A 15,008-nucleotide genomic window follows, 5' to 3' on the forward strand; every position below is an offset into this window, starting at 1 on the left:
GAGGAGTACGTGCAGACAGGCGGCGAATACCGGCTGGTCCTATCAGCTGCAGAGAGCACGCCATGACGTTGTGCCTCTTTGGCTATTTGACTGGCCCTTCGGCTCATAACATCGGCCGCGCTCGGACCGAAGCTGAAACGAAGTATAAAAACAAAGTGTTATCACACGCAACAAGGATTCGATGAGAGCTGTTTCGTTTCGACGAGAGAGTTCGCCACCGCTGCCACTGAAAAAAGGGCGATTACAAGGGGCGTGGGCCGAAAACACCAACTACTAACACTCTCTGCTGACAGTGATACGCAAAATTCTCAATGCCTGAGCACGAAACCATACTCCGAAAGCTCAGAGGCACTGTGTTCGTGCCATCTGCAGCGCTCACACTTGAAATGAATTGGAATGTATTGGTTTTCTGCAATCAGTGATTGGCGTTTGCAGTGTTAATTGGTACCGACGAGTAATAGAGTTCGGTTAAAATTTTAGAGTGGCCCTTTGGGGAGGTTTCTTAATAAACACGCATCCGGTGTCTCTTGTCTGCAAGGAGGATGCGTTAGAACAGCCATCCTGCAAATATGTTGTTCGTACGCGGCTAACTTTGCTCATCAAGTCTAGAAGAAAAAAGTTAAGATTGTGTAAATTTGAAGTGAATAAAAATAGAACAGAGGATTTTGATGTACGCAGGAAAATCAGTGAGTTTCGCGGTTTCCTCCAGAGTCTTAACGCTTGTTAAGGGAGCTAAGCTGGAATCTGCCACTCAGCCCTCCGTACAAGTGATCGCGGTCTATGTTTTTTGGGTACACGCCAAAACTTGTTTTTTTGGTAGACCGTGTTTTTCTTGTTGTTTATGTTTTTTATTCATAGATTAGAAGTAGCGACGCAGAGTCAATTCAGAAGACTTGAAAAAGAAAAGTATATATCTTTGAAAGTTGGTTCGCTTTTCATTTAGCCTCAAACGGATTTAATCGCCTTGGAATAATAATTTATAGTTTCATTTCATGTGTTTAAATTACCTGGAATAACACGACGTCGTTCTACAGAGAACACACCTTTGTAAAGAAAAACCGCTACTTTAATTCTTAACCTGGTATCAACTCAACTAAAAAAAAGAAAGTCGCGTACTAATTATCTTAAAAACTAATCACCGAAGCCTAAAATTCCAACAATGACACCTCACGTTATACAAAAAAACAACAAAAGAAAAGTTCATATTTTTTTTTTTTTTTTTATCAACGGAGACCATTGTTTGCTAACAGATTACACTTGGTCGCCTCACGGCGGAGACGGCCAATAAACATTAACACGTAAAAAAAAAAAAGCCTGGTCGAGGGTTTTTTGACCACAAAAGGCCAACGTTTTTTATAAAAAAAAATTCCGAAAAGTGCCACGAAAGCATGAAACGGAAGTGTGTTAGGAGAGTATACGTAACGCAAGTGGTACACGTATAGCAAAAGTGCAACAATCGTAGCGGGAAATTGCGTTGCACACGACGAAATCCCTCCAAAGACCAAAGTATAATAGGTTTTTAGTGCGTTCTGCAAAAACGCAAAGGCACGAATTGTTTTTTTTTTCCCGAATGCATGAAATCGATTTCATTCTCACAAGTTCTCGCACACAGCTTGCATGACAAAAAATTGTAACTTCCGCCCTGCAAACCTGCAAGTCGTACACGCGTCTGCATCCGCAACCGCGTTCCCCAAAGGCCTTGCAGAAAGACGAGATAGCAAACATGATTTCAGCACTCCAAATTCCGAATTCATCGCTCTCCCTAATCCCTGTTGAACGAAAAAATATTTAAGCTAAAAATATTTTGACCTTCCTCCCCTATTTTTTTTCCTCAAAGTTCTAAATTTTACCTTCGTTCGAAGAGCACCGAATTTCACAGTATAGCACATACCTTGGGAGCTGATGCAACAATGTACATGCGGGCGTGTTCATGTGGGCCGCACTCGAGTCAAAAAGCGGGCAACCTGTTCAAGAATCAGGTGCAGGAGTGGGCCTTCCTGCGTTTAATCTGGGGACGCGATGGTGGTGGTGGGAGTTCTTTCCCGGATGTTTACCTTGTTTGGGCAGAGGAACACGGGCGACGGAAGAGCTTTCTTGAAGAAACAATGATTACGATGGCGATCGATGAAAGCGGCTGGTGACGACGGTTCTTTTGAAGTCTCTAAACGCTCTTTGATATTCTGTTTTGCGGGGACGGTCTTTATCGACGATGTTTCGCAGTGGAGCCGGTATGTGTTTGGTGTGCGGTGCGGCCTGCTAAACTTAGAGGATAAAGTTGTCCGCAAAGCTGACAGAGGGGACAGGCATATGTCACGTAAGAAGACGTTACATAAATGTGACTGACACTGTCACGGGACAATGTGGAAAACTTTGCGCGAAACTTGTGACGTTACGTCACGCGGTGACAGGTGTCGTCACAAGTTTCCCTTGAGCGAGAAATATTTCAAATTGTGATGTCACATGGCGACTTATTCCTTGCACCTTTGACGAATTTGGCGTAATGGAGTTTTATTTAGCAATGAGTGCCATCTTCGGGGGCGGTGGGGGCGGTGGGGGGGGGGGGGGGGGGGGGAGTGTTGTCTGTTAACCACAACTGAAGGGCAGGCCAACATTCTTCTACCCGTGAGGACAGATTGTCATCGTGAGGTTGTGTCCGTTTTTATTGCTTTTCATGCCCCATGTTACCTATGTCCGAAGAACAATAGAAAAATAAAAAGAATGAAAACGCGAAGGGGTAGATGTTTACAATAGTGGTCGTGCAAGGCAGGTGACTTCCGAAATTGACAATACCAGGAATCTAGGGTTGACTTAAAGCATGCACGTATGCACAGGTGCTTACTGGAAATATGTTCATTCCCAATAACCGAGAGCAAGCACTGCAAAAAGCCTCCTCCATCGAGCACCTGTGACAATGCCGACCGTGCTAGCCAAATTGCCCCAGAACTTGAGCTGTTTTTCTTTTTTTTTTTCTTTTTTTGTTTTTGTTTTGCGATAATATATTTGTCGTGCTTGTTCGTAGCCGCAAAGTTGGAAGTGTTCTTTAGGTTACATTGAGTAGATCTGATAAAACAAAAGACGTAAAAAAGGTGACGTGACGTACCGAAGTAATTTTATCGGACGTCAGACGGTTCACACTAAAAAAAATCCTAGATAGCGGATTTGCGACGTAGAAGGTCGCTGGATATCCGGAGACGAGACGCGAGCCTTGGTTTTCAATTAGTTCATTCTTCACAAAAAAAAATGTGAGGGCCAATTACTTATAAGCACTTTGTGCCTGAGTGTTGGGAAATTGTGCCGGTGAACCAAAGGTTCACATTTGCTTCTTCTTAACGTACAAGGAACGATGCGACCAGTGAATTGAGGGAAAAACTTCCAAGAGACTTTTAAATTACGAACCCTTTGAAGGTATGTAAAGCTGTTTCGCAGTTTTCGTTTATCTCTACACCTTCATAACGATATTGTGTTCCGTAAGGTTATTATTGCTAAACCACTCCTCTCTTTTCTCTATTCTCCAGGAGGCATAGTAAGTGCTTGCAAGATAAAATATTACCTCTGAAGTTTCTAGAGCCTTTTTTGTTGTTTTTATGCGTGCAGCAACCTACTCAGAAGAAAAACCTTGTCTAAAAATTGATTGAAAAAATTAAACAAAAACACTTAAGACTGGTTACATGTAAAAATGCGAAAGCATTCCTATTTGCGGCGCATTCTTACAAGCAGCGCGACACGTCTTCTTTTTTCGCATGGCACTCCGACGGTGACATCACGCCCCCCACTGCGCAGGCGCAGCACCCCTGCCGGCACCGCGACTTCCGTAACGATGCATCTGCCTTGCTTTGCTTTTATTTGTGTTTTATTTCTGAGGCGCGTCCGCTTTGACCTTGACCGCCCCGCGGGCTTCCGTCAAGAAGCATCTGCGTTCCTGTGCTTTTGGCCAATAGGACTTTAGATGCCGTTTCGCTCAGCCAATGGGAAATCTAGGTGCCGTTTTTCGCTGATACAGACAACACCGGCTTCGCTCCATGGGACAGTTAACGTTTTCGCATTAAAAACGCTTGTGCCGCGAGTCAAGCATAAACAACCATGCAATGAGAAAAAATAGAACGCTGTTTCGAGAGAATGGTTTTACGTGCATAATGTGATATCTGTAACGACATTAAGAAAAAAAGAACGGCCTGGAAAAGAACGGCAAAATGCTGCTATGAACGGCCATCAAACATCGCTTTGCTGTAATGCGACATGTTAAATGTGGTGCTTGCCCATGCCTAAATGAACATGATATTAATCGGTGTAGTGTCCGCTGGAATGCGCCTTGGCCCATCAGAAACATGCAGCGAGCAGTTAGTACTGAGTGCTATGCAGAGAGCAAGTCGTCTGCTTCTCGCTCAGGAGTGGAGGTGACGCCAGAACGACGCCAAAACGACGCCGAGCTGTTATTGGCTGATTGAAAAAAAATATTGGGTAGACCTTAACGCTAAATGCTTTGTTGTTTATCCACTATTTTTTCAATCAGCCAATAAGAGCTCGGCGTCTTTCTCATGTCACCGCCACTTCTTGGCAAAAACCAGACGACTTTCTCTCCGTATATCAGTCTTCCGCGTCACACTGCACCTTGCGATGCAAAGCGTCTAAAATGGTATACGTACATAATAAAATAAAATGAGCAACACAAAATAACGTAAAATGATATGGCAAATATTTAGGCAATTGTTTTGGATACGTGAAAACTTCTACGCCACAAACGTTTAGCGATACTTTGAGTTTCGCTTTTAATGGGCTGAGAAACCTGGCGATCTTCGAGAGCTTTTCGTAGAATCGAGCTCCTTCCAATCAGTGCGCACAGGTGGTCGAGTTCCTCCTCACTTACCTCACTCCTCCTCCCCTACCCCTCTCGTCACGTGAGCTCCGCTGCTACCCAATCAACATCGAGCTTCGCGTTCACGCTTATCAGGCTTCCCTTATCAGACTTCACGAAATTCTAAGCATCCAGCCAAAAAGAATTTCACGTTTAAAAAACCCATACCCTATATATTATGCAGGGGTTTGAAGTGTTCACCGTAGAAAACAACAGCGTTTGCCATCAAGAGGCCCGTAGCAAAGCTATTTTGTTTCACTCCTGCAGCGAAACGCGGTTACTCATTTAAAATCCGAGAATCTTTTTTTTTTGTTGTTTTTGTTGCTTTTCCTGGAAATTGCGTATGTATGCCAGTGGGAGCACCATGCTTCTAGTGGATTATTTTTCTTGTCTGTCTTATCTGCTACGGAGTGCGGAGAACACAACAAAATCCATGCACGCGTCATGAGATAGACGTTTTACCGAAAACTGCAGGTCACGCTTTTCTCATGCAGTTTGTATTTGTAAATGCGCTTTTGTTAAATAAAAAAAAACTTTTTTTATAGTGGGGATATTTTAATGGCCCTCATAATTATATACATGAAGGACCTCAAGATATTTTGGAGTTTTACAGTTGGACCCAAGTTTGAACTTGGCTGAATGATCTGCTTATCTGTAAATGATTATCTGAACTAATGTACGAATGCAGATAAATCAACCGTTCGGCTAAAGCACACCTCACGCCAATCGCGCTCGTTCCTTGTCAGCTGACCTTTATCGTTTAGTAGCACCACAGCAGGCTCGACCCCACTTGTGACTGCCTCAATTGAAACTATCGTTCATGACCAACGTTTTGGAACGATCCATTTTTGCTGCATTGCATTGTCACAGGACATTATTTCTAAATATTAATGATTTTGCAAACCTCTTATTTTATCAGTCCTTTTAGAAGAAGTGTCAGTAAATGTGGCGTGGTCTCAGTGAGTCGGCATTAAAGCAAAATGGTAACTTAACAGGCGCAAACACTTTGGTCAATGCACAAATCTCATAAGGAATAAAAAGTACATACTAAGATAGTACGACTTTTTATGATGTCATACGTGCTTTGAGTTTCAAGCTATCTTGATTCTCGAAAATATTTTTTTTTTAAATATGACAGGAACAAGTTTTAGACTCCAAGATTTTATGAACTTGAGTTTGTCGGGCACAGGAACAAATATATCGGGCCTGTGAATGAAACGGTATTTATTCTTCAGTTTCTGAATACTATACTTTAACTCAATATTCTTGCCGTCTATATGTATGAACGGATTATTGCAATTACTGCAGCCGTTAGGATGAAATAATTTTTCCTTGATAGTTAGTTGAAGCTTCTGAATGATTGCGCTAAAGACTATGGCAATACCAACATCTCGGGCAACTAGGAGGCCCATGAAACCGCACGGAAAGTTTGACATGCATCGAATTCCGCTCAAGGCACAAGGGCCCCCAGAAAAGACTAGCGCAGAAAGAGATGACCCGAAAAAAGTCAACGATGCCTAAAAAGAAAACAACGACAGAATGGCAAGGCTGGTAGCGCTACTGCCACTGGAGGAAAAAAGTTTGATTCCGAAGAATAGAAAGAACTACGGCCATCACACTCGTGGCGCGTAGGAGGTTCCATAGTCCAACCTATGAGGACGAGGGACCGGTCCCTACCTGTAAGAAATGCAAAAGATCCCGATATCTACAAACACCCGATATGGGGCTGCAGGACGCAAGATTTCAGATCACATCAATACGAAGAACGGGCAACCCCCAAGTACGAACCAGACCGCAGGAAGCGGATCCTGGATTCGTTCTTGACATTCTCAAGAGAGCGGGTATAACAGAGTACTTTTCAACCCACACCCCTCCCATCCTACCTCTTCACCCCCACCCCCCACCTTACCAGGTTAGATGACTCGAGTCAAGAGATCACGGTTGAACATCCCTGTTAATAAACATATTCTGACTGACTGACTAACTGACCCATAGGATGAGGCACGCGCCATTTCCCCTCAAATGCTACCACAATTGGATCCCCGCAGGTACGCCAAGCTTGCGTCAACGACGACGCCTCCCTGTGTCGCAGAGTCTCAAGTCACAACGAGCGCGAAGATAGGAGGTGGCGACGCCAAGACGGACGCTTTGCTGCGACTCTCGTTGAGTTTCGGTACGTTCTCCGCCTGGGGGGCTGGTTGGGAATGTACAATGGGGTAGATTGACGACGTCACGTGCGGGTATAATCTTCTCGGTGGTATTGGCTAAGGTCCCCTGGCCCAAAGAAGCCAGGTGGCAACTTAGCGATCAGGCAGTAAAGCCTAATTTTGGAAATTGTTTGGGCGACTTAGGATGAGGATACCTTACACCCTGGCCACGTATTTATCAAATTTGTCATCTTGGGGCTTTTTGGGTCACCTTGGGGTCGTCTTGGGTCTTGGGGTTTGGGGGTCTTGGAGGCAGTGAATTGGACGACAAAAGCCCAATATAACCCAACAAACCACTTTAATTGGTTTGCGTGACGCGCATTGTTATTTTGAAATATACTAACACACAAACACACTGTTTACGAACAAGCCCGTGTTTTCGCACACCAGGTGTGGGTATTGCAGCGCTTGCGCTGAAACCAGGTTCGCGTGCGATAAACCGTGTGCGCATGCGCAGTGCCTACAACAGCGCCACTGCGGTGGCATGGCGTCATAGAGATTGAGTTGCCCTAAATATATACCAATAAAAGGCTTAACCTTGATGTTTTGTAATCAGATAGATATCAGTGAAGCGTTCAAGTGGGATTTGGCTTACAAGTGTTTTAGCGCACCGGAGCTAGTACCACGTACGTGGAGCAAAAGCTTTTGCTGCTGAACCCAGGATTTCTGAGTTCAATACCCACCCCTGCCCTTTTCGATCTGAACGAGTATGTACCGGCGTGCGGTCGTGTATCACCATCTAAGTAGCACGGTTGTTTGGCCGAATTTTTTTTTTTTGATAAAAATGCATGGTTTTGACATGCTTACAAATCGCCAAAGTATAGGCGAATGTAACATTGTTTGACCAGGGTCTGGGTATTTCGGCCTTGAATTGCCATAGAAGCAGACTTGTACACGTTACTGAAAAACGTAACCGATTACAATGACAATTACTTCACTGTAAAAAGTAACCAATTAGAATTACATTTACAACCTCAAAAAGTAATAGAAAAATTTCTCTTAAGCAACCGATTACTTCCCACGTTGCTTTTCATTAAACTTTTTTTTTTATTACGTTAGCATAATCCTCGAAGTCTCGTGTTAAGTGTCCCGAAAAACAAAACAAAACAAAAAACCTTGACCGTTTTTGTTTAGAGCTGAGTGAGTGACGCGCCCACACCAAATCCGTCTCGTGATAAAAAAAAAGAAAATAAAAAGAGTTGCTATTTAAATACATTACTCACAAGAGGCTGGACGAGGTCATTTTTCGTACCCGGACGTAGTCTCCAGTGCACAATGAAAAAATATGTACATATACTCCGTTGCAGCTCAAGAAGGTAGGGTGAGGGTAAGACAGGCCGGGGAGGAGGAAGTAGACAAAACGCTAAAGTTGGCTAAAGAGAGAAGGAGGTTTCCCCCTCTCTTCTCCAGCGTTCCGTCTGCTTCCTCCTCCCCGGCCCGTCTCACCCTCGCCCTACTTTCTTGAGTTGGAACGGACTATAGGAAACGAAGCATAGTGAAGTGGTTTACTAATCCTCCAGGTCCCGTGCTTACTAATTTCGAACGAGAAAAAAATATTTTGACCGTTGCCCAGAGCTGGGTGACTACAGTCGACAGCACATCTCCCCCCCCCCCCCCCCTTATTAAAGAAAAAAAGAAAGTGAGAAAAATTGTAATGGGTAATTTTTTAATCGATTACAGAAAAACAGTAATTCAGTTACTAGGATTGTTACTCCTTAAAGGAAGTAATTAAAGCGTTACAAAATTACAGTAAAATATAATCGATTACAAGTAATCCCTTACTTGGAACGCGTTACGTACAAGTCTGTCTAGAAGTGACAAAGTTAAACTTCACTGCCTGTTTCTTCAGTTATCACCCAGATTTTAGGGTCTAAATCCTGAAACAAGTGAAAGAATTAGGTACCACGGCTGATTGTTTGTTTGATTCGTGGCATTTGACTCATGTCTGGGTCTTTTGCGATTATGTGGCGAACCAGTGAAAGGCCACAAAAAAAAAAGAAAGAAAGAAAGTACTGTGGTACCAACTTCAGCGAAAGGTTATCAGTTCAAAGTAGGGCAACCAGGATTTCCAAACTTCGGCCAGGTTAGGCGTTTTTCTGGCATGCGGCCTGTGTTCCACGCGGTGCACGTAAAAACCCCAAGCTAGCAGCTCTATTACCCTAGTTACGTTTCTCATCTCCAGCGGAGACAGGAAATGCTCATTGAGGCTGACTGCCCACCGTCTTAACCTACAGGCAACAAACTACTTTTAACGGCTGAAATTTAAATCGATGGCTATGTGACGAACCTGTCACTCCATTAAAAGCGTCACGCCGTATTCATCCATCCATCCATCCACCCACCCATCCACAAATTTGGGCGTGCCTGTCCACGAAAGAGAGCGATGCGCCCGGTCACATCAAAAAGAGAAATTGAAAGGCCGATGAACAGCAAGCAAAGCGGGATCAAACTCCTCTTTCCTACCCACGCGCCCCTTGGGGAAAAGCTTGATTGAAATGAGGTGACAAAGACTTCGTGTAAAGTCAATCATGCCGAAGAAGAAGAAGAACGATGGAGTCTCTCTCTAGTCCTCTTTTTTTCTTTCTTCTGGCTGGCGACGCAATATTGCCTGATAAATCATTTGCTCAGGACGGCGACCCGACACGGGACGGTTGCTACGAGAATATGACGTAGAAAAGAAGGTGACTTGTAAGAGCCGTTTATGTCTTTTGGGACGCAAAGAACTTCTACTTGATTGGGCTTCGAAGTAAAAACAACTGTGCTGAGGCGATGCCCTAAGGGTATCGATAGCCCCAGGTGCTCTCGATTAAATTTTCGTCAAGCGGGTTCCATGCGAAAGGTTCGGCTTCGCTCACCTTCTGCGATACAGTTCAAGGCCATATTTCTTAATGGTTTCGATTGCGATCGTAATTAAAATAAAAATTGACAGCTTAAAAAAAGACAGTGCATGGCTAGTTGTGCTAATCAACTATTGCTGCCATCTCATGCGCTGCGGATCAATAAGGAAATGTTGCTGACTCGCGCGCCAGGCACTTTCTAAATCGCCAATAACAGCTTGAAAAAAAAAAAGAAAAAAGCTAGAAATGTTAATATAAATGAAAACGAATGAGAGGTGAATTGTAGCGTTTTCTTGTTCTGTGAATTTGGATATGAGGATCATTTGGTCTAAGGGTATCATCAGACGTGAGAAGATGAAAAAAATAATCCAACCCTCTGAGTGTGACGTTATACCCCTAGGTTTGAACGCCCTGGCACGTGCCACTCGTGAGTGAGCGCGTGCGGCGCCATTGACTGCTAGGATAAGGCTTGCGGAAAGCCTGGATATGCTGAAATCCCTGTATGATTAAGTCGCGATTCGGTAGTCCCATAGAACGTGAGAAAGAAGGAGTGGCTTCGGCGTTACTTTGAAAGGACTTTTGTAGGTACTTGGCTTATCACGTTTTAAAGTAATTTCGATATTTTTGAACCAAGATTTCAAATGAAGACGATTTAAGGGTATTTTTGAGAATATACTCTCTAAAAAAAGGGTGCAGCCCTTACACCCCTTGTCACACTCACTGACGACAAACTGACGCAGCCAACTTTTACGAGAGACTTGGTGACGGTATAATATAAGACATTAAACAGCTAAAGTACCCATCAGAGTTAAAAAAAGGAACACTGAGGTTTTTCAGTAGGGCCAAGAAAATCCCGGTGACTTGATTTACACTCGAAGTTCTATAACTCGGCTATCAAGCTGCTCGTGAAAGTAGGTAGCGTAAGTTGAGCGTCAGTGCGCTGTACATCCATCTGAAGTTTAGGTGTGTCGTATATGCGACAAGTGGTGTAAGGGCTACACCCCCTTTTTTAGTGTGTAGGACCGCTTCAGTTTTCTTTTAAAGGGTCGAAAAGCAGCAATATTTCGTAAAACAAATAAGTGATTTTGCGTTTTAAGGGTTGTTTATTATATCTGAATCTTCACAGCTTATGTATCATAAAATGACTTCGGATTATGATCGCGAAATGAGTGAAATACGCATTTAAAAACCTCCCGGCAATCCAGAAGAACATGAATGCGAGACTTATAATTTTCTTTTTTTTTCTTTTGTGGGTGGTTCTTTAAATGGTGACGTAGGCCGCGAGCACATGTACTTCGACAAGTTGTCGCCACAAAAAATATTAACAAAAGAAGTATTTTTCCCGGCTCGAACGAGGAATCGCTACACATCTATGATACCATTAGAACACGTTTTTCCTTCGCGTAATTTTGAAGCTTCTTAACAGTTTGCACAAAAGTATTTTTGTTTTTAATATCGTTTTATCACAGCCACGTTTGGCATGCATATACTTTCGGATATGTTAAATGCGACTATTCAGGCTTGGATAAAACGTATTATTTGTATATTTAGGAAAAAGATTGGAAACTCTTGTTAACCCCTTAAATTTTTTTGTTTGCAATGTTTAATAATAAAATAAAATAAGCCAACACATATAATCTTTTGTTGTTCAGTGCACTCAGTGGTAAAAAAATTAATATATATTTTACTAGGCTCCTGGAAGTGTGTCGGCCGGCATGCCTCAGATGTCTGCAAGACTTTTTTTCAAAATGTGCATGTTATTTAGGCCACAAAAAAAAAGTTATAAGAATTCTAACAGAACATTTATAAAGACGAGATGAAGCACTAAAAATTCTGAAAATTTGATTTAGTTAGCGTGCATAACAAAAAAATTGTCTTCCTCTGGTGCATGTCCTCTTAAAGGGAAGCCTGAGGCGGTCATGTACTTAAATAAAGACACTTAAATACTCTTCATTTGGCATCCAGGACCACCAAAATCAAGATAATTTTTCAAGTTGGTGCACGAAGGCTGCTGGAAGTCCTTTTCAACGTACTGCTGAAGCTCCTCCTTCCTGGAGCGTCACGCCACAAAAGGAGTTTTCGGAATCTCTGCTCTCGCGCATCTTCGGCGCCTGTCAAATCTACATTCGCACACTCTCGCTATCTCCAGAAGGGTCAGAAAAAGACGTCACAGCTGGTGTGAGTGCCGGGGAATATACCTGGCAAGCTTGCAATTGCACGCGCTGCAAACACGGACACGCGCTTAGCGTACGAGAAAAAACATTTATGTCCTAGCGACTGGTCGGAGGTATATCCTTTTTTCTCGCGTTCAGTTACATCTCCGGGGAAAACGAACGTGATATCCAGATTCAAGGGATTAACCTACGCTAGCATTTACCTCTAACCCTTTTTTTCAAAAGCCTCTTCAGCTTCCCTTTGACAAACGAGTACGTGTCTCATTACATTCAGAAAACAAAACGGAAGCACAAAAAGGCCAGGACGAAGTCGGAGAAACAAACACACGCAGGACAGGCCCTCACTGGCAAGTCATGTTTATGAAGTGATTCCAGCGTCGTAAGAAAACTTGTTTCACAAGCACACTCACGCACTCTCGCACACCTTATCGTGATCGACACAATCAACCATGACACAGCTGTAGGATGCAGCAAAGTTATTCATTTTTAAAGCACGAAATGCTTTTCAACGCTGCTCCCCAAACACAAAATTTTCTCCGTCCGTCCGTCCATCCGTCTGCGCATTTGCCACTAAATTATAAGCGGGGAAATCGATATCTCTAGACCTATAGACGAATTCAGTTTCTCAGATACATCTAGCTGGAAAATTGATGTCACTGAACCTGACGTCACGGATATGCATACAAATTCAGTTTCCCCGCTATATTTGGCGGAAAAGTGGCGTCACGTTGCGTCACCTAAAGTCACGTGACCTATACATCTCTGGAGAAATTGACGTCACGTGACCTATATGCCAACTTAGTTTCCCCGCTAAATATAGCGGGAGAATTTGTGTTGTGTGGCTAAGATATCAATCAGTTTTGTGGCTAAATTTATCCGGGGAAGTCGCCGTCACGGGAGCTGACGTCACGTGACCCATACAACCATTATGATTCCCCGCTAAACTAAGGGGAAAAAGATTCGTCACGTGACACACCAATGAAGCTTTTGCCGAATAACCCAAGCATTGAAGAGAATGCCGGGAACGTAGGTACACGCGATGCGCGTGTTGGCGTCCGCAACTGTAACCGTTGGAAAGCAAAAACCAAAAACTAATGGCACTTCGCACGCCCATTTCACAAACATTTTTTTTTTGTTGTAATATTTTGTATAAGAAAGGCGAGTGCCTTCAGCGCCTGCACCTACGTTTACGAAATTCTTAACTCATAACCAATTTAGCTGAAGGTCTATTTTCTTACCAATTCCCTATAATGCAATTAAGCATTATAAAACATTAAATGTAAAGCTCGCTGCTATATTTTTATATACCTAGTTAGACGTGAGGCACGCGAGCACGCGACACTAACAGACAATGACTGTCGTCGTGTACTCTTACAAAGGTTATTAATTCATAATCAACTGCATCTCTTTGTTCATCATATGTATGGAGGCGGCACTAATGCGAGAGTCCTCGCCGCAGGCCTTTATTTTCGCCGCCTCAAGCAAATACCTTCGCATTATATTCACACATCTTCCATCGTTATCCGTCCCTTGGCAATCTTATTGGCTAATGAAGGAATCTTATCGACCGCTTAACGGTATTCAGATGGCCTGGGCTCGCAACACCCGGCTTGTCTTCAGTCGCCAGTGACTACTTATGACCGCTGGGCGCAGCACGACTCTGCTTTTTCAATGGCATGCAGAGAACCTATGATCGGTGCTCCCAATGGCATGCGAGGTAGTATGCTCGCAGGCATTTCTGAAAGTTATAGGTAATATGTTGCAAATTATATATAGGGTGTCCCATCCCCATTGAAAAATCTCATTCGCAGGATATATTTCTGTCTCCGATAAACAGATATGAATCAAACAAGATACATAAGAACGTATAAGAACCATTTCAGAACTATATAAGAACTATATAAGGTTTATATTGGCACGCGCGTCACCGAGCGAGCGCGTGCGTTGCCAAAGGGTTACCGCGTTTGACTGTCGCGCGGAAGGTCTAGGTTAAATTTCAGTCAGTGGAATGTTCTTTTATTTATTCTTTCAACTTTACGTTCTCGTCAGTTCGAGAACATTTTCGTCTGATCGAGTTCCGAATGTTCTACACGCAGAAATTTCTCCGCCGAACGTTCCAGAAACCCACGCGGGTACATGAAAGACTCCGCATGGCGAGCGGAGTCAGTTTCGCCCCAGCGCTTGATCGTGCTGTTTCGCCGACATCGACGCCTGCGACGCGCTAGCGTTTCTCTTTCTTGTTTTGGGCATAAGTTAGCCCTATTAAACGTTTAGTTCATTCAGTTATTCGCCGCCTCATCATTTGTGATTAGTGACAATATACGAACATATAAAAACCATATAAGAAACTTGTGAGAATTGTTTTATAAGTTTCGTACATATCTTATATAGTTCTTATATATCTTGTATAATTCGTATGTGGTTAATGGACACAAGAAATTTCTCATACAAATGGCTTTTTCGCTAGGGAAGTCACCAGGCTCGAACTAAAATTGCCCGTAAAAATCGACGCCTGAACGTAGCAACCTAAAGTCTTTGTCAGAGGTGTATTTCACTGGTCGGTTTTGCTTGTAAAATTATAAAGCGTAGCTCTTCTTTTGTAGAAATTAGGACCAAAACAATTTGGCAGGGTCAACAGCGGACGGCGACGTAGACGAGGAAGTCGAGTTTCGGGGCCCGTTTGGCGCGCGTACTGATAGATGGCGTCGGGAACAGCGTCCGAAAGTGTAGGCGACCAGCGAGAGAAAGCAGACGACACGCAGACGAAATACGTTGGCAGCAAGAACGCCGTTGTTATACAAACGCTTTTTTTTTAAGTTTTGCTTTTATTCTCCAGATTTATTTTTTAACGAAAGGCACATTACAAAAATATTATGTTCAATTTAATAAACCACGGTGGTCGCGAGCAGTCTCGATAAGGAGGCAGCGCCATCTACCA

This window comes from Ixodes scapularis, unplaced genomic scaffold (genome assembly GCF_016920785.2).
Source record: "Ixodes scapularis isolate PalLabHiFi unplaced genomic scaffold, ASM1692078v2 PGA_scaffold6__148_contigs__length_123643588, whole genome shotgun sequence".
NCBI lineage: Eukaryota > Metazoa > Arthropoda > Arachnida > Ixodida > Ixodidae > Ixodes > Ixodes scapularis.